Source organism: Phyllobates terribilis, unplaced genomic scaffold, assembly GCF_046119375.1.
Source record: "Phyllobates terribilis strain yellow unplaced genomic scaffold, ASM4611937v1 Scaffold_8__6_contigs__length_399053987, whole genome shotgun sequence".
NCBI classification, from domain to species: Eukaryota; Metazoa; Chordata; class Amphibia; order Anura; family Dendrobatidae; genus Phyllobates; species Phyllobates terribilis.
This window is the reverse complement of record NW_027362768.1, coordinates 311332130-311353809: the sequence shown is the minus strand read 5'-3', so window position 1 is coordinate 311353809 and position 21680 is coordinate 311332130.

The window sequence follows — 21680 nt, the reverse complement described above, 5'->3', positions numbered from 1 at the left end:
TTCTTTGGTACAGGTTATCTTTCTTAGTCATACATAGCTTCAAGGTTTGTTTTGGTGGCTGCTCTACTTAAAGGGAATCTGTCACCAGGTTTTTGCAAACCCATACGATAGAAGCATAATATAGGGGCAGACACCCTGATGCCAGCAATATATCACTTACTGGGCTGCTTGCTGTCATTTTGATAAAATCCTTGTTTTCTCTGCTGCATATTTAGCAGTTCTCTGAATAATCCCGCCGACGTCACTTATTGGCAGCTTTCTATGTACACTGTGCATAGGCAGAAAAATGGCAATCAGTGATGAAGTTATAGAGAACTCATGAATATGAGGACTTTATGGCAGCAGGTTTCCTAGTCCTCTAGTAATAATCTCCTGCTGATAAAACTGTGATTTTATCAAAACTACAGCAAGCAGCCCAGTAAGTGACACATTAGCTCCATGGCGTTGTAATGCACACGCCCGGGCTGAGCGGCGTGTGCGTGTGATTCCACTGGACCGTGCCGGAGAGTGAATGCCTGGAGGGGCGTAACTAGGTATTCACCCGATCCGACCAGGGTCGCACGACGGCATACGACGCCAGTGCACCAAGGAGGAACCGAGCAGAGGGACCAGGTGCTACTCCAGGACAGACCCCGGACACGGCTGTTGACCCACACAGGGGAATACAGGAACAGACTGGTAAGGCTGGCACACAGACTGGTGGGAATAGGCAGGCACGACTGGTATGCAGGCAGGTGGGTATGCAGGCAGGGGGGTACAGGCAAGCACGGCTAGAGTGCAGACAGGAAGGCACTAGCAGGTAGGAACACAGGCGGGATAGGACCCAGTACACACTGGGACTCAGGAACAGAACCACAGATGTGGCGGACAAACACAGCAGAGTGAGGCCGCCCAGAGAGGTGAGCGAGAGCAGGGCAGGACGAGACCGCCCGGAGCGGTGAGCAAGAGCAGGGCAGGACGAGACCGCCTGGAGCGGTGAGCAAGAGCAGAGCAGGACGAGACCGCCTGGAGCGGTGAGCAAGAGCAGAGCAGGACGAGACCGCCTGGAGTGGTGAGCAAGAGCAGAGCAGGACGAGACCGCCTGGAGCGGTGAGCAAGAGCAGAGCAGGACCAGACCGCCTGGAGCGGTGAGCAAGAGCAGAGCAGGACGAGACCGCCTGGAGCGGTGAGCAAGAGCAGAGCAGGACGAGACCGCCTGGAGCGGTGAGTAAGAGCAGAGCAGGACGAGACCGCCTGGAGCGGTGAGCAAGAGCTGAGCAGGACGAGACCGCCTGGAGCGGTGAGCAAGAGCAGAGCAGGACGAGACCGCCTGGAGCGGTGAGCAAGAGTAGAGCAAGACTGCCGGAGCAGTGAGCAAAAGGGTCAGAGCAGAGCAAGGCTGCCGGAGCAGTGAGCAAAAGGGTCAGAGCGGAGCAAGGCTGCCGGAGCAGTGAGCAAGGAGTCAGCAGGACGGACAGGGCTCTGTTTACACGGAACAGACAGGAAGGGAAAGGCAGAGCCAGATACCCACAGGGTACTTGCAGTGAAGTAGCGAGTGGACCACAAACTCACAAACGGGAGTACAGAGACAATAAGCAGGAGTTAGGTACGAGTTCAGACTCTGCAGAAAAAGGAAAGGAACGGACATAGAGGCAAAACAGGTAAAGGATAGGAGAGAGTTCAGACTGGAACTGAGTGTACGGAAGAGACCGACACTGCAGCGGGATACAGGAGCGGGTCTGGGAATACGGCCCCCAGAGAGGCGGGACGAACAGGCAAGGAGCGTGTTCAGACAGGACAGACAAGATACAGGAGCGGGTCTAGGTAATCGGCCCCTAGAAGGCGGGAGGAACAGGCTAGGAGCGTGTTCAGACTGGACAGACAAGATACAGGAGCGGGTCTAGGTAATCGGCCCCTAGAAGGCGGGAGGAACAGGCTAGGAGCGTGTTCAGACAGGACAGACAAGATACAGGAGCGGGTCTAGGTAATCTTCCCCTAGAAGGCGGGAGGAACAGGCTAGGAGCGTGTTCAGACAGGACAGACAAGATACAGGAGCGGGTCTAGGTAATCGGCCCCTAGAAGGCGGGAGGAACAGGCTAGGAGCGTGTTCAGACAGGACAGACAAGATACAGGAGCGGGTCTAGGTAATCGGCCCCTAGAAGGCGGGAGGAACAGGCTAGGAGCGTGTTCAGACAGGACAGACAAGATACAGGAGCGGGTCTAGGTAATCGGCCCCTAGAAGGCGGGAGGAACAGGCTAGGAGCGTGTTCAGACAGGACAGACAAGATACAGGAGCGGGTCTAGGTAATCAGCCCCTAGAAGGCGGGAGGAACAGGCTAGGAGCGTGTTCAGACAGGCCTGGAAATACAGCCTCCAGGATAGGCAGACAAGAGAACACAGAACGGGACCTGGCACCTTCAGAGTGCAAGCACACACTGAATGAAACACAATGCTCAGGCAGGGATTGATTGGAGCAGCTGGGTTATATACCAGGTGACAGACAGCAATAGGCTGAGGACGCACAAGGGGTGTGACCCACAGCTGGTACAAAAAGCAGGAAGTGATCGGGCGCCACCCTTAAGCAGCAGAAACAGACACAAACAGACAGCATGGAGGGAAGCCAGGGAGACATTCTGGACTGGAGATCAAGTGCGCGCTCTTGCACAGTGGGAGATGGACCACTATGCAAGGACGCCGCCAGGTATGTTACAGGCGTCATTACGTGGCACAGAAGTGGTCTGCGTCTGTCAGAGGACTCATCATCTATATACATAAAGCTCTATTCTTATGTATGGTCCATACTATTGTCGGGTGGCAAACACGTCAGAAGCATTAAAAAGAAGGTTACTAATTAACCAGAAGCTGTGCGTTAGTCACATAGACATAGTAAATTTGTAAATTCTGCAGCATATAATAGGAATTGAAGGTGAAGATTTATGCGGGGAATATATTAAGGTATTTTTGTCTGTTTTCTGATCTAACAATATTTTTCCATTTTTTTTTTTTTAATCTCGCTTCAATAGAGGGGTTGGAGTAAAAATTGGAACTGTAGCTCTAGACAAGTGTTATTTTCAAAGATGTGCCAAAATTATCATACAGTGGGCTACACTTTGAAAATATGGCACAAAACAGCAGTGGAGCCTCATGTAAAACTTACTGAAAAAATGTCACTCATGATATACAGTATAACCCCCAATGACTATACTAGGACGAAGGCTAGTGATCTCTGCTGAGAACTACATCAGCATTTCTGTCGGAATTCCCGAAAATCTGTATTTTGTCGGGTTTGCCGAGCTAGCCATTCACTTGACATGGCCCCCATAGAGCTCTGAACATCTCAACATCATCAAGTCATGAAGAGGATTTGCACAAGCGACATCCACAGAAGATCTGTGGTTACTTATCCAAGATGTTTGGAACAACCTCCCTGATGAGTTCCTTCACAAACTGTACCTAGAAGAAGTCATTGTTCTGAAGGCAAAGGACGGTCACAGCAAATATTGGTGTGATTTTGATTTCCCTTTAGTTCATTCACTTTGCACTTTGTTAATTCATAAAAAATTCTATTTTTGAAAGCATTTTTATTTTGCAATGTATATCAGACCAGTGAATTCGAAAGAACCATAATCAAAACTTTTATATGATAAAGGTTTAAATAAGGTCCATGCAGAGGCAGCCAGACTAGGTTGTAAAAGTCATCTTGGGCCATCTTACCCCTGGATAGGTTGCGATAGAAGCCACGACAAGCCCCAATTTTCCAATGGACCTCCTGGTCTTCTCCAAGGAAAAGGCTGGATATTCTCTGTCTGCCATTCTCTCCCCTTATGGGCAGACCTTGATATACGCCCATAAGCTGGCATCATACATATTTCGGAACCCAAACTTTAAGCCGAGTTTGTCTGGTGAGTAGGTTTTCTGAGGTCTGTCGATTCATCGATAGATTAAACCTTAAAACCCACAACTTCTTCTGAACCTTCTGCAAGTTACCAGACTCTAAAAGCTTTTGAAATCAGCAAATCTCAAACTTCATTAGCTTAAAAGTTTATAATGCAGACATTATAAGGTAATGCAGACAGGACAAGAACTTCACTGGAATCTACAGGCATGAGGTCAACAGTAAAGGAATAATATCCTTCTTAGACATCGATCGATCTTCATTACCAGGAAAGGTGGAAAAAGCTCAGATTGGACACAAATGGTCCTATCCACAAGCAAAATGTCTAAGTTGCCTCTGGTTAAAGAAAGTAGGAAAAGTCCTGGTAAGATGACACCTGGTTCTGACTAGACCGTCGCATGTTTCTGCCAGAATCATGCTGATTGGCAGCCAGCTAGTTAGGCAACGGGGAGTGGGATGTCAACTCGGCATGACGTCGGCAGTCACGCCTTGTAAAGAGAGCAGAGAGGAAGAGAAGCTGTTGCTCTGTTGATGTGACGTCAGTGGAAGCCGCTAAGTCACTGGAAAGAGAGGTCTGTGACTGTTCTCTGCCGGCAGATATCGGTGATGGACACAACATGCGGGTACAGTAGTTAGCAACAACCTGTTAGTTCTTCAGCCCATAGTGAAAAAATTTAATGGTCCCGGATAACCCCTGTAAGGACAGCAATAAAATAAAATAGCGGCTATATATCGCTGACATTACCCGTTTTCAACATTTTTGATGATGCACTGCAAAGCTGTAATATCTTGGGAAAAGTTTTGTAAAAAATATGCATAGCCTATCCCTCTATACAGTGGGGAAAATAAGTATTTGATACGCTGCAGATTTTGCAAGTTTTCCCACTTACAAAGAATGGAGAGGTCTGTAATTTTTATCGTAGGTACACTTCACCTGTGCGAGACAGAATCTAAAAATAAAAAACAGAAAATCTCATTGTATGATTTTTACATAATTAATTTGCATTTTATTGCATGAAATAAGTATTTGATCACCTACCAACCAGCAAGAATTCTGGCTTCACAGACATGTTAGTTTTTCTTTCTTTTCTTTAAGATGCCCTCCTACTCTGCACTCATTACCTGTATTAATTGTACCTGTTTGACCTTGTTACCTGTATAAAAGACATCTGTCCACAGACTCAATCAATCACACTCCAACCTCTCCACCATGGCCAAGACCAAAGAGCTGTCTAAGGACACCAGGGACAAAATTGTAGACCTGCACAAGGCTGGGATGGGCTACAGGGCAATAGGCAAGCAGCTTGGTGAGAAGGCAACAACTGTTGGCACAATTATTAGAGAATGGAAGAAATGTAATGCAGGTGTCAGAAATGCAAAGCGCAGAAACACTAAGTGAGGGCAGTCAGAGATGTGTAAAACAAACAAACTATATATATATATATATATATATATATATATATATATATATATATATATACAGTACAGACCAAAAGTTTGGACACATCTTCTCATTTAAAGATTTTTCTGTATTTTCATCACTATGAAAATTGTACATTCACACTGAAGGCATCAAAACTATGAATTAACACATGTGGAATTATATACTTAACAAAAAAGTGTGAAACAACTGAAAATATGTCTTATATTCTAGGTTCTTCAAAGTAGCCACCTTTTGCTTTGATGACTGCTTTGCACACTCTTGGCATTCTCTTGATTTGCTTCAAGAGGTAGTCACTGGAAATGGTCTTCCAACAATCTTGAAGGAGTTCCCAGAGATGCTTAGCACTTGTTGGCCCTTTTGCCTTCACTCTGCGGTCCAGCTCACCTCAAACCATCTTGATTGGGTTCAGGTCTGGTGACTGTGGAGGCCAGGTCATCTGGCGTAGCACCCCATCACTCTCCTTCTTGGTCAAATAGCCCTTACACAGCCTGGAGATGTGTTTGGGGTCAATGTCCTGTTGAAAAATAAATGTTGGTCCAACTAAACGCAAACCGGATGGAATAGCATGCTGCTGCAAGATGCTGTGGTAGCCATGCTGGTTCAGTATGCCTTCAATTTTGAATAAATCCCCAACAGTGTCACCAGCAAAGCACCCCCACACCATCACACCTCCTCCTCCATGCTTCACGGTGGGAACCAGGCATGTAGAGTCCATCCGTTCACCTTTTCTGCGTTGCACAAAGACACGGTGGTTGGAACCAAAGATCTCAACTTTGGACTCATCAGACCAAAGCACAGATTTCCACTGGTCTAATGTCCATTCCTTGTGTTCTTTAGCCCAAACAAGTCCCTTCTGCTTGTTGCCTGTCCTTAGCAGTGGTTTCCTAGCAGCTATTTTACCATGAAGGCCAGCTGCACAAAGTCTCCTCTTAACAGTTGTTGTAGAGATTTGTCTGCTGCTAGAACTCTGTGTGACATTGACCTAGTCTCTAATCTGAACTGCTGTTAACCTGCGATTTCTGAGGCTGGTGACTCGGATAAACTTATCCTCAGAAGCAGAGGTGACTCTTGGTCTTCCTTTCCTGGGGCGGTCCTCATGTGAGCCAGTTTCTTTGTAGCGCTTGATGGTTTTTGCAACTGCACTTGGGGACACATTCAAAAGTTTGCATAATTTTTCGGACTGACTGACCTTCATTTCTTAAAGTAATGATGGCCACTCGTTTTTCTTTACTTAGCTGTTTTTTTCTTGCCATAATACAAATTCTAACAGTCTATTCAGTATGACTATCAGCTGTGTATCCACCTGACTTCTTCACAACACAACTGATGGTCCCAACCCCATTTATAAGGCAGGAAATCCCACTTATTAAACCTGACAGGACACACCTGTGAAGTGAAAACCATTTCCGGTGACTACCTCTTGAAGCTCATCAAGAGAATGCCAAGAGTGTGCAAAGTAGTCATCAAAGCAAAAGGTGGCTACTTTGAAGAGCCTAGAATATAAGACATATTTTCAGTTGTTTCACACTTTTTTGTTAAGTATATAATTCCACATGTGTTAATTCATAGTTTTGATGCCTTCAGTGTAAATGTAGAATTTTCAAAGTCATGAAAATACAGAAAAATCTTTAAATGAGAAGGTGTGTCCAAACTTTTGGTCTGTACTGTATATACAGTGCATTGTGAAAGTATTTGGCCCCATTGAACTTTTCTACCTTTTGCCACATTTCTGGCTTCAAACATAAAGATATAAGTTCTAATTTTTTGGGGAAGAATCAACAACAAGTGGGACACAATCGTGAAGTGGAACAAAATATTTTGGATATTTTAAACTTTTTTAACAAATTAAAAACTGAAAAGTGGGGCATGCAATATTATTTGGCCCCCTTGAGTTAATACTTTGTAGCGCCACCTTTTGCTGAGATTACAGCTGCAAGTCGCTTGGGGTATGTCTCTATCAGTTTTTTGCACAAGGACAAAGGCAGTTTTTGGACGATCCTTCTCAGCCTCTGGGACCTGCCAGTAGCCACTGGCCAGGCCGAGAGAAGAGAAGAATTTAGCACTTCCTAACGCAGATAGAGACTCTTCAATTCGGGGTAATGGATAAGAGTCCCATACTGTACATGCATACTTCCGATAGTCTACACAGAATCTCAGGGTACCATCTTTTTTCCGAACCAGTACAATAGGAGCTGCCCAGGGACTCTGACTTTCGCGGATCACGCCGTTCCGCAACATATGAGCCAAGAGTTCTTTCACCTCCCGGTACATTTGAGGTGGAATCTGGCGATACGTCTCTCGATTGGGAGCCGTATTTCCTGTGGGTATTTCATGTTGAATGTCCCGAGTGCAGCCGAAAACGTCTTCATGTTGTGCAAACACCCCTTGATAACACTGTAGAAGCTGTTCAATCTGTCTAACTTGCCCAGCAGAGAACTCAGTAAGATTAGCCTCCATTTGATCTAAGAGGTGACGCCCCGTTAACGGTTCTCTTTCCGTTTCTTGTCTGTTCCCCTTCTTTGGGTGCCAACCCTATAGCTTCAGCTCTGATGAGATCCTCTGGCATTACCCAAACTCGCACCATCTCTTGACGAGGCAATAACTGCAAACTTGTGCCACTTAGATTAATGCAACATACGGGTACCCTACCCTGTCGCACGGTGGCCAGTGTGCATGGCACCAGAAGCCCAGAGGGCGCTTCCTCTCCCTCTATTGTTTCAATCTGAATGTCCATACCGTCTAAGGACACATGTGCCAGTACTGGCAAAGTGAGTACAGTCTGTCCCACTGGCAGAGTCACTATAGCTTCAGGGGGCCTTGTCACTTTACCCAGATACTGAGAGGTAGCAGGCAATTTTTGAATTTGGCTGACTCGCACGAGGTGCTGAAACACCCTCTTGCTGGCTGGGTCACGAGTGGCGTGAGTCCAGTTATTTCTGTCAGAACCCTCAGCCAGGAACTGTCCGATCTCTTTAAGCACATTCATGCCCAGGGTTACAATGTGCCCATCGCTCCAGGTCCTGTGGTCAGTACTATCCCTTTTCGACCAAGGTTCTTTCCGCATGCCCGAACCGACATCCATACCACTCCCGCTACTGGGATAGGTAATTGGTTAGCCGCTACCAACTTTACAGTAGGTTCCTTCCAGGAACAAGCAACTTCTGGAAAGTGACTTTGAAAATACGCCTCAGGCATAGTAGTCACCTGAGACCCAGTGTCCATTAAACAACAAATCCGCTGTCCATTAAATTCAGCCCAAATAATAGGCCTCTCGGAGACAATGTCTTCAGAGCTCCTTCTTCCACGCCATGAAGTTTGAAACCCCACGGTATGCTCCACAACCGTGGGGCGTCTGAGTTTAACGGCTGCCCCCGCTTTCTCTTTTCTCGATTTGGACAGTCTTTGGAGATATGCCCCCTACCGCCGCAGGTCCAACACTCTGGTCCTCGCTCCACCGATGGAATAGGTGCATGACTCGTTGGGAGACTGATAGGAACGTCTTTCTCGCTCCAGTCTCCATCCACGTGGGGCGGAGCGGTCCATTTGCAAGGGGGCCACAGGGGTCTCCCTAATAATGCTCATCTCATCTCGAAGATCTCGAATTTCCTGACGAAGATCTCGAATTTCCTGACGTATCTCTCGTGCCCAGTCGGGCAGTTGGCGAAAAACGGCGTGCTGGGAAGCGAGTGGAGAAAGTCATTGCTTCATGACTTCTCACGGTGCCTTTGAGAACAGGAACTTCCTCCTCTAAAACTCTAGCTTCAGCCCCAACCTCCAGGAAACCCAGATCGGGCCTCAAACGCAGTCGCTCCTTTAAGAGGTCCTTCAAGCCAGCAATCAGTTGGTCACGCAACACTTCATCCAATGATCCCAGTCCTTGATTCCCATCTCGAGCCTTCTTGATGATATGGGCCGTCACTTCCTGTAATGCATTAATGTATTGATTTATGGTCTCATTTTCCCCTTGAACCCTCTGAAATAACCACAGGAGTAAATGCCCCAGATCCGTGGTATCACCGTGCTTGTCCTCCAGAATTTTTATCACTTTGTCCACGGTGTCACGGTCCCCAGGTGGACGATACCTTAGAGTTTTGCTGGGCTTCTCCATCAAGGGTTAGGAGAGCCAACTCAACCTGAGCTAGGGGATTGAAGGGATAAATGCGTAACATACTTCTCAGTCTTTCTACCCAGTCCCACAGTGATGTTCCATCCCCCGTGAACTTGGGAAGGTGGCTGAGCATAGCCCCCAAGGGTATAGGTCCACTGACAGACCCGGTCACAGACTGATCCCCCATCTCTGCGTCTGAATGTTGTATCCTGCCAACTACGCCAAATGTAATGCAGGTGCCAGAAATGCAACGTGCAGAGACACGAAATGGGCAGTCAGAGATATGTAAAAACAATTTATATGTATATAACCAGGCTTTAAACAAGGGGTTAGTAACAAGAATAAACAGGTAATTTACAATAACAATGAACAATCTCTCAAAATAATGTGGTGCGCCCTGTCGTGGGAGTCACCACAGCAGTTCTTTAACTCCGTGAATGGCCCTAGCGGGGGTCACCGGTTATTCCCGCTAGGCCGCAAGTTTTTTTCTAACAAAGTCAATTAAATCTAGTTTGGCTCTTTCCACTTCGCCCGTCCCCCTCCCAACCTGACATCCTAAACCCCACTGCCCCCGGCACTGTGGATGATCATTTCAAGTGTCGGCTCTGTTTCTGCTGGCGTGACTCCTCTGACGCTGTTCTCTCTTATCTCCTCTTCACTCGGCCGTTGGAGGCGATCTCTTGTGCCTTGGATAGCGGGGTCCAGACCTTGTCGGTTGATGGGCAATGTCGTGCATTGTGAAGTCACTCAGTACCACAAGCAGATCCCGGCTCTCCTCAGCGGCCGCTGTACTCATGGGACCTCTGCGGTGAATCTGGCATTTGCTCACCGGCGTCCGCCTGTGCTGCCTTATAGGTCTCGGCCTCCGACCTTTCAGGCTGGTTTCCTCAGTGCATCCAGCGCGCGTCTCTTTCTCTCTGCAGCTTGGCGCCAAAATCACCTCAGGTTTGGCGCGCTCGACCGTTATATTTAAAAACTCCTCACTGGACGTCACCTGACAGGGTCTCATGTTCAAATCTGTTCCCCCTTCAACATTCCTAAGGCATCTTGGTTCCGTTGGATTGCAGTCAACCAGATGACAATAAGGCTTTTTCACTTCTATTACAGAAACACAAGATGACAAGATGTCAAGATGTCAATTTTCAGCAGTCTGGGGCTCCATGCAAGATCTTGCCTCATAGGGTAAGGATGATTCTGAGAAAGGTAAGGAATCTGCCCAGAACTACACTGGAGGACCTGATCAATGACTTGAAGAGAGCCGAGACCACAGTCTCAAACATTACCATTAGTAATACACTACACCGTCATGGATTCAAATCCTGCAGGGCACATAAGGTCAGCCTGCTCACGCCAGCACATGTCCAGGCCCGTTTGAAGTTCACCAATGACCATCTGGATGATCCAGAGGAGGCATGGGAGAAGGTTATGTGGTCAGATGAGAACAAAATAGAACTTTTTGGTAACAACTCCACTCACCGTGTTTGGAGGAAGAAGGATGAGTACAACCCCAAGAACACCATCCCAACCGTGAAGCATGGTCAGGGAAACATCATACTTTGGGGGTGCTTTACTGCAAAGGGGACAGGACTGCACCGTATTGAAGGGGGATGGATGGGGTCATGTATCGCAAGATTTTCGCAAGCAACCTCATTCCCTCAGTAAGAGCATTGAAGATGGGTTGTGGCTAGGTCTTCCAGAATGACAATGACCCGAATCACACAGCCAGGGCAACCAAGGAGTGGCTCCGTAAGAAGCATTTCAAGGTCCTGGAGTGGCCTAGCCAGTCTCCAGACCTGAACCCAACAGAAAATCTTTAGAGGGAGCTGAACCTCAATGTTGCCCAGCGGCGGCCCCGAAACCTGAAAGATCTGGAGAAGATCTGTATGGAGGAGTGGGCCAAAATCCCTGCTGCATTGTGTGCAAACTTGGTCACGAACTACAGGAAATGTCTGACCTCTGGAATTGCAAACAAAGGTTTCTGTACCTAATATTAAGTTGTATTTTTCTATTGTATCAAATACTTATTTCATGCAATAAAATGCAAATTAATTATGTAGAAATCATACAATGTGACTTTCGGGCTTTTTTTTCAAGACTCTGTCTCTCACAGTTGAAGTGTACCTACGAAAAAAATTACAGACCTCTCCATTTTTTACAGGTTGTAAAACTTGCAAAATCGGCAGTGTATCAAACACTTATTTTCCCCACTGTATATAGTCCAAGACGTTCCAATAAGAAACGAAACACAAGAACAAGAGGGTATGATCCAAAGTGGGAGGATCAGGCACAAAGATTTATGAAACACTGAACATTCAATTCATCAGTTTTTGCCCCAAATCTGGTGTATAATAAAAAAATTTGAAATGTCACAAAATTTTTGCAATTTTTAAAAAAAAAATGTATCAGGACTTTACAGGAAGAAACGTGGTTGATTTAGCCCCACAAATTCATCATAATTTATGCCACAAAAAGTGGCATATCATAAGACACTAATGTACTCCAGTCTTTGAGTATCAGATGCTGGCGTGCTAGCTTTGTGCTGAATTCATGCAGAGAAGTTTTGAATTAATGGATTTGGTGCATCTTACTCCAGATTGGATCAAGACTAGTGTATAAAACATCAGTCCTGATGAATATATTTAAAGAGGTTTTCCCAAACAGAGATGTTTATTATCTCTCCATAAAGGTGGGCATTAGACCTACAGGTAATGGGGTTTCCAGGAGTCCCTCATGACAGCACCCTCAGGAGGACGTCCTTCATATCTCTGATAGGGACAGGAAACACAGAAGAGTTTAAAAGGCCCCCCCCTCCACCCATACCTTCAGTGATTTTCCAAGTACCACACCAGGATGGATGCAATGCAATTTTATTTAGCTTCCTTCTATCTATGTTAACATCACACAGCAGAATGGAATATAAGGGAGGGAATATAATAGGTACTGTCATGAGGGACTCTTGGAAACCCCATTACCGGTAGGTCTAATGGCCACCTTCCAGGACGTCTCTCCTGACAGCAACCTCAGGAGATTACCAGAGTATATATTCAGGGAGGGATTATAGCTTGGAGGACCTTCCTTCCGAAAGCCATTTTCGGGTTAGACATAATGTCCAGCTTATAGTGTCTGCAAAAGGTGTTTAAACTTGTCCATGTTGCAGCTCTACATATTTGGTCCATAGATGCACCTGCTCGTTCTGCCCATGATGTGGCCATTGCACGGGTAGAATGGGCTCTGATATTACCTGGAGGGGTTTTCCCCTCTGAAGAATAGGCTAGATGTATCACAGATGTGACCCATCTTGCCAGAGTCATTTTTGAAGCCTTTTTCCCTTTGTTTTTACCTGTGAACTGTACAAACAGGTTAGAGTCAATTCGCCAGTCTTTTGTTGTTTCTAGATACTGAAGAACTACCCTCCTGACATCTAGGGAATGAAAGGCTAGTTCTTGCTCATTTCTATGGTCCTGACAGAACGAGGGTAAAACTATTTCTTGATTCATTCTTCAGAAGATTTATTCAGGTTGGTAAATAGATAAAACTTATAAATAAAACAACGCGTTTCGGCTATTAAAATTAAAGATATATAGCCTTCCTCAGGTCCCTGAGGAAGGCTATATATCTTTAATTTTAATAGCCGAAACGCGTTGTTTTATTTATAAGTTTTATCTATTTACCAACCTGAATAAATCTTCTGAAGAATTAAATCCTTTTTTTGGATAATCATTCCTTGTGACCCTGGGAGCGCTCAATTGGCTGGATACATACTCTGAACCCTATTGTTACGGACTCCAGCTGGGAGATCTGTTTAATCCAGATAGAAGCTGCATACCAGTGGACCAGCTACCCACATTAGACCAGAATTGGTCGATAAGCCTTGGTACAAGATCTGTTAAAGGTGAGCAGTTCATTTTTCTTCTGTTTCTATATATATATATATATATATATATATACATCTACACTTAGATCTGCGCCTGTTTTTTGTTTCTCCCCCCACCAGACCTACAGCCTTGGGGTCGAACACATTGAATTTCTTGATTCATGTGAAATGGTGTTACCACCTTTGGCAAGAATGCTGGATCCTGTCTGAGGATGATACAGTCGTCCAGAATCCTTAGGTAGGGATCTTTTATTGAGAATGCTTGTATCTCCCCAATGCGTCTTGCTGTGGTTATAGCCACTAGAAAAACTGTTTTGAAGGAGAGAAATTTTTCACTTGCCTCTCCGAGGGGTTCGTAAGGATGTTTGCACAGATTACTTAAGACTGCATTCAAATCTTAAGGGGGGATATGAGTTTTTACTGTCGGTCTCATTCTCATTGTGGCTTTCATGAATCTCTCAATCCAAGGATGATCTGCACCTTTAGAGTGCTAGGTCTTAGACCTTTGTCAAAACCAGCCTGCAGAAATTCTAATACCTCTGGGATGTTAGGACTCGAATCTTCCATTGCCGATTCCCCGTATAGTGTACAAAACTTCTTCCATATTTTTGTGTAGATTGCTGATGTTACCGTTTTCTACTATTCTTCATTGTTGAGATTACCGCATCTGAGAGTCCTTTGGACCTTAGGATCTTCCTTTCAGGATCCAGGCTGAAAGTTGTAGAAATTTTACCTTGGGGTGGTATAATGGTCCATGGAAGAGTAGATCCTGTCTTTCTGGTAGAATAATTGGATCCTCCAGGGCCATCATCTTCAGCAAAGGAAACCAGCTCCTCTTGGGCCAGAAAGGTAAGATTATTATTACCCTAGTCCGATCTTCCTGTATCTTTCTTAACACTAGTGGAATTAAAGGTAGAGGAGAAAATGCGTAAGCCAGGTCCATATCCCACTTCTGGGACAGAGCATCTACTCCGGCTGATCTGTCTCCTGGGTTGAGGGAGAAAATTTTTTCTGTTTTTGCGTTTTTCCGGGTGGCAAATAGATCGACTTGAGGGGAACCCCATCTGAGTTCTATGTGACGGAACTCCTCCCAATTCAGCTCCCATTCTGTTTGTTGTAAGGTTTTTCGACTGAGGAAGTCGGCCACCGAGTTCTGAGACCCTTTCAGATGTATCGCAGTTATTGAAAGTACTGTTTTTTCTGCCCACTGAAAAATCTTGTTCGATAAGGCTTGCAACTGGTGATGTCTTGTCCCCCCCTGATGTTTGAGGAAGGCCACGGTTGTCATATTGTCTGACAGGACTCTGACATGCTGATGTTTCAGATCCGTCTGACATGTCTTTAAGGTTTTCCAGACTGCTAGGAGCTCTTTTAGGTTCGATGATCCAGGAAGGTATTGTGCGTGCCAGGTACCTTGTAGGTACTGATCTTCCACATGTGCTCCCCAGCTTCTGCTGCTTGCGTCAGTGGTAAGGGTGATTAAGGGGGTCAACTTCCACATAACTCTCTTTTCCAGGTTGGTTCTTGAAGTCCACCACTTCAGAGATTTCTTTGCTGCTCCTGACAGGGTTATCTTTTTGTCCAGACTCTCTATCTTCCTGTTCCAGGATCCTAGATTCTGATGTTGAACGGGCCTTGAATGAAATTGGCTCCACAGAACCGCAGGTATGAAGGCTGTCATCAGACCCAGGATTTTCATGCACTCTCTGACTGTCACCTTTGATTTCTTTCTGAAAGCGATGATTCTGTCTTTGAGATCTGTTCGTTTTTGTTCTGGAAGAAAAGACATCTGTCGTTCTGAGTCCAGAAGAATCCCTAGAAAGATCTTTCTTCTTCCCGGTAACAAATCTGATTTCTCCCAGTTTATAATCCAACCTAGATTCTTCAGAACTAAGGTGGTTGTGGATAAACTGGCTCTTAATTGCTGAGCAGAGTCTGCGATTAGTAGGAAATCGTCCAGGTATTGGACAATTAGAATTCCTTGTTCTCTTAGAAACGCCATAATCTCGGCTACAAGTTTGGTGAAAATGCGCGGGGCCGAGGAGAGACCAAACGGGAGGCAGCTGAACTGATAATGCTGTATGTTCTGCCCGTCTTTCAATGCGAATCTTAGATATTTCTGGCTGTGAGGATCAATGGGTACATGATAGTATGCCTCTTTGAGGTCTGATGTGTACATCACCATGTTCTCTCTGATCAGGGGAATCGTGGATCTGATGGATTCCATTTTGAATTTTTTGTACACCACTGATTTGTTTAATGGCTTTAGATTTATAATTGTGCGGTAATCGCCTCCTGGCTTTTTTATCAAGAACAGGTTTGAATAGCACCCCGAAAACTGTTCGGCCACTGGCACCGGTATTACTACGCCTGCAAGTAACAGCTTCCCGACATCTGTCCGTAATCTCTGCTGGACTAGTGGAGACTGAGCAGTCGTTAGATGGAATCTCTCTTGGGGAACCTTTACCATCTCTATCTTGTACCCATCTGCAATTTGCTGGAGTATTCATGGATTGCTGGATACCCCCGACCATGCTCCCAGAAAATGTTGGAGTCTCCCTCCTACTCTCATGGCGTTATTGTCTACGCGAGCTATTTCCCGTACTAGAAAAGGTATTCCTGCTTTTACCTCCCTTTTGGTAGCTCCATCTACCAGATTTTCTCTTTCCAGTGTATTCTGATCTCTGTTGGGGACGTGGTCTCTGAAAGGATGTTATTTTCCTGGGTTTTTACTCTGGAAATCCCTTCTTTTCGTCCGACGCCGTTTCCAGCATATCATCTAGGACAGGACCGAACACTCGGAGGCCAGAAAAGGGGATGGAGCACAATTTGTTTTTGGACTGGTTATCTCCAGACCAGGTTTTTAGCCATACTGCTCACCTGGCTGCAGTAGATAATGCGTCATTTCTCGCAGCAAATCTAATTGATTCGGCTGAGGCGTCGGCCATAAACTCTGTTGCCATTCTTAGCAGAAGGATGGAGTCTCTGATCTCCTCTCTGGAAGTTTTGTTCCTCAGATGGTCTTCCAACTGTTCCAACCAAATGATCATGGATCTTGCTACCGAGTTTGCTGCCATGTTTGTTTTAATTACCGCAGCTGCCGTTTCCCAAGTTTTCTTAAGGACGTTGTCTGCCTTCCTGTCCATAGGGTCCTTTGAGCATGACGAGTCCTCAAAGGGGATCGATGTCTTTTTTGCTACTCTAGCTATTGGAATATCAATCTTTGGGATCTCCTCCCACAGCTTGATTTCCTCTGGCTCAAAAGGCAAACGGGATCTGAAACTTCTGGGAATTACTAGTTTTTTCTCTACCTCCTCCCCTTCCTCTAAAATCATGGCTTTAATGTGATTATTGACAGGGAATACTCTGTTCATATGGGTTCTCAACCCTCCGAACATTTCATCTTGTACTGAGGGCTGGAGAGTGTCTTCCACTTTCATAGTGTTCCTTACTGCCGATAAAAGTGGTTCAGTGTTTTCCCAAGAAAAGAGATATTTCTTCCTTTCTTCTGGGGGAACTGAAATAGATCTCTCCCTTTCACCCTGTTCAGGATCGGAGTAAACTGATAGCTCTTCCTCCTCCTCTGAGCTAGATTCTATCTCCCACCAGGATCTCTTTGCCTAGGTCCGGGTTGGGAAGTTTGTGTGGGGATCATATTTGTGACTGAACTTTGGACCTCCTCTCTTATTATGGATCTTATGTCCGACATGAAGGAAGAATGTTCATCCCTGACTACTCGGGCAATACAGTCGGTACATAATTGTTTCCCATATGTGTCCGGTAGCTTCAGGTTACAGATGGCGCATCTTTTCCATTTTTTCTTAGGGATTGATGACGTTTTGGGTTTTTTAGAGCCCTCCTTGTCCTAAAACAACAAGGGATCATATAGTAATAACCTACAGATGGTAGCAGGTAATTTAGACCAAGAAACTCCCATTAACTCACATGTACCGGGGTTTCTGCTGGCATATCAGGGCGACCAGTGGTTAATCCTTCCATGGCTGGTGTCCAGACACAGTGATACCTCAGATGCAGCCCCACAGTTAAATAGCCTGTCTCACCTGTCTTCCATCTGCTTCGTCAAAATGTAGGTGTTTCCCCTTTAATTTCAGGCTGGCGCCCTTTTTTTTCGAATGTAGACCGGAACTGGAAGTGCGTTCCATCATGGAACGCATGCCGGTTACTAGAGGCAGGCACTCCACTGCCCCTGTAACCGGAAATGCCGTTCACTCCTTCTCCCCTGCGCACATAGGATCGCGCGAAGGGCTGCAGCGGCATGGACCCAGAGCCCCCTTTGTAGGGGAAACCGGTCCACCTCGGGAGCCACCTGCTCAACCGGCCAGGCTGAGGGACCCCTTGTCAGGCGGGGTGTCGGCCTCCGGACCGCGGCAGAAGGAAGGGGAGGAGTGCGAGGACCCCATCCCGATCCTCCTGCATCCGGCTTCAGGAGCTCCTGCTCACTGGAGGTATCTTCTGCGTCCTGTCTCCGATAGGGACAGGAAAAACACTGAAGGTATGGGGTGGAGGGGGCCTTTTAAACTCTTCTGTGTTTCCTGTCCCTATCAGAGATATGAAGGAAGTCCTCCTGAGGGTGCTGTCAGGAGGGACGTCCTGGAAATAGGTGATAAATACAGTCATGGTCGAAAGTCTTGACACCCTTGAAATTATTCCAGAATGTGAAGTATTTCTCACAGAAAATTATTGCAATTACACGTTTTGTCATACACACGTTTATTTCCTTTGTGTGTAATGGAACATCACAAAAAACAGAGAAAGAGGGCAAATTGGACATCAATTCACACAAAACTCCAAAAATGGGCCAGACAAAACTGTTGGTACCTTTTCAAAATTGTGGGTAAACAACTTTGCTTCAAGCATGTGATGCTCGTTCACACTCACTTGCGGCAAGTAACAAGTGTGGTCAATATGAAAATCACACCTAAAACCAGATAAAAAGGGGAGGAGTTGACTCAATCTTTGCATTGTGTGTCTGTGTGTGCCACACTAAGCATGGAGAACTGAAAGAAGAGAAGAGAACTGTCTGAGAACTTGGGAAGCAAAATTGTTGAAAAATATCAACAATCTCAAGCTTACAAGTCCATCTCCAGAGATCTGGATGTTCCATTGTCCACGATGTGCAACATAATCAAGAAGTTTACAACCCTTGGCACTGTAGCTAACCTCCCTGGGCGTGGACGGCAGAGAACAATTGATGAAAGATTGCAATGCAGTATTGTCCAGATGGTGGATAAGCAGCCCTAATAAAGTTCAAAATAAATTCAAGCTGTCTTGCAGGCTCGGGGTCCATCAGTGTCAGCGCAAACTATCCGTCGACATTTGAATGAAATGAAACGCTATGGCAGGAGACCTAGGAGGACCTGACTGCTGACACAGGGCCATAAAGAAGCTACACCGCAGTTTGCCAAAATATACGTAAGTCAAAATCCTTCTGGGAAAGCGTCTTGTGAACAGATGAGACAAAGATAGAGCTTTTTGGTAAAGCACATCATTCTACTGTTTACTGAAAACGGAGGCCTACAAAGAAAAGAACACAGTAGCTACAGTCAAATATGGTAACATAGTAACATAGTTTTTAAGGTTGAAGGAAGACTAAGTCCATCTAGTTCAACCCATAGCCTAACATGTTGATCCAAAGGAAGGCAAAAAAAAACCCATGTGGCAAACACTAAGCTCCACATTGGGGAAAAAAATTCCTTCCTGACTCCACATACGGAAATAAGACTAGTTCCCTGGATCAAAGCCCTATCAAGGAATCTAGTATATATAACCAGTAATATTATACTTTTCCAGAAAGGCATCCAGGCTCTTCTTAAATTTTAATAGTGAATCACTCATTACAGCATCATGCGGCAGAGACTTCCATAGTCTCACTGCTCTTACAGTAAAGAATCCCCGTCTGTGATTATGATTAAACCTTCTTTCCTCCAGACGTAGAAGATGCCCCCTTGTCCCCGTCTCAGAGAAAAAAGATCAGTAGAAAGGTCTTTGTACTGTCCCCTCATATACTTGTACATAGTAATAAGATCACCCCTAAGCCTTCGTTTTTCCACAGTAAATAACCCCAAGTGTAATAACCTGTCTTGGTATTGCAGACCCCCCAGTCCTCTAATAACCTTGGTCGTTCTTCTCTGCACCCGCTCTAGTTCAGCTATGTCTTTCTTATACACCGGAGACCAGAACTGTACACAGTATTCTAAGTATCGTCGCACTAGTGACTTGTATAGAGGTAAAATTATGTTCTCCTCATGAGCATCTATGCCTCTTTTAATGCATCCCATTGTTTTATTTGCCTTTGCAGCAGCTGCCTGACACTGGCCACCAAACGTGAGCTTGTCGTCCACCAATACACCCAGGTCTTTTTCAGTGACAGTTTTGCCCAGTGTTTTACAATTAAGCATACAATTATACATTTTATTTCCTCTGCCCAAGTGCATTACCTTACATTTATCCCCATTAAAGCTCATTTGCCATTTATCAGCCCAAGCTTCTAGTTTACATAGATCCTCCTGTAATATAAAATTGTCCTCCTCTGTATTGATTACCCTGCAGAGTTTAGTGTCATCTGCAAATATTGAAATATTACTCTGTATGCCCCCCTACAAGGTCATTAATAAATATGTTAAAAAGAAGCAGGCCCAATACTGACCCCTGTGGTAACCCACTGCTAACTGAGACCCAGTCTGAGTGTTTTCCATTAATAACCACCTTTTGTTTCCTATCACTGAGCCAATTCTTAACCCACATACATATATTTTGCCCTATCCCCATTGTTCTCATTTTATGTATCAACCTTTTGTGTGGAACCGTATCGAAAGCTTTTGAAAAGTCCATATACACAACATCCACTGCATTTCCTTGGTCCAGTCCGGAACTTGCCTCCTCATAAAAACTAATCAGATTAGTCTGACAGGAATAGTCCCTCGTAAACCCATGTTGATATTGGGTCATGAGGTTATTCTTCAGATATTCTAGTATAGCATCTCTTAGGCTGCGTGCCCACTATATAGTGCGACCAAGTTAATAGTAAAAAAAAAAGAATAAGAATGGTAAAAAACAAAACAAAAAACATACTCACCTTCTGATGGTCCCCGGTCTTTTCTCCGCTGCGTCCGGTCTCTTGTACGGCTCGCGGTGGTGTGAAAGGACCTGCCATGACGTCATTTAGTCATGTGACAGGTCACGCGACCGCTGACGTCGGCGGTCGCGTGACCTATCACTTGAATAAATGACGTCATGAAAGGTCCTTTCACACCACCGCGAGCCGTACAAGAGACTGGACTCAGCGGAGAAAAGACCGGGTACAGTCCTGTGGTACAGACCCTGTTATTATGGAATCTTTAAAGATTAAAAATAATGGTCTATCTATGACGTTACTCAATTCCTGGAGTACTCGCTTGTGTATCCCAACCGGGCCCGGGGATTTGTCAACTTTAGTGATTTTTAGACGTCTCCGTACTTCCTGCTGGGTTAAGCAAGTGACATTTAATGGAGAATTTTTGTTATCACTAATCATGTTTTCTGTCATGCGATTTTCTTGTGTAAATACTGTTGAAAAAAATCATTTAGCATATTGGCTTTTTCCTCATCCTCATCCACCATTTCACCCAGACTATTTTTAAGGGGGCTAACACTATCATTTTTTAGTTTCACTATTTATGTAGTTAAAGAATATTTGGGGGTTATTTTACTTTCTCTGGCAATGAATCTCTCTGTCTCAATCTTTGCTGCCTTGATTTGGTTTTTACAGAATTTATTTAATTTTCTATATTTATTTAGTGCCTCATCACTACCTACTTGCTTTAGTTCTCTAAATGCTTTCTTTTTGTCACTTATTGCGCCCCTTACAGCTCTATTTAGCCATAGTGGTTTCCTCCTATTTCTAGCATGTTTATTCCCAAAGGGTATATATTGCGCACAGGTCCTATTCAGGATGTTAATAAATGTCTCCCATTTGCTTTGTGTAGTTTTATGTGTCAGGATATCGTCCCAGTTTATTGCACTAAGATCATCTCTCAACCGTTGTAAATTTACCTTACTGAAGTTTAGTGTCCTTGTAACCCCTCTACTACACATCTTATTAAAGGTTACATGAAAACGTATTATTTTGTGGTCACTATTACCCAAGGGACTTCCAACTCGTATACTTGATATGCGGTCTGGCCTGTTGGTTAATATTAGGTCTAGCAGTGCCCCCCTTCTTGTTGGGTCCTGAACCAGTTGTGAAAGGTAATTGTCTCTCATAGTTGTGAAAAACCTATTACCTTTGCTTGAACTACATGTTTCTGTCCCCCAATGTATTTCAGGGTAGTTGAAGTCTCTCATAATAAGGACTTCTCCTTGAGTCGCTGCTTCATCTATT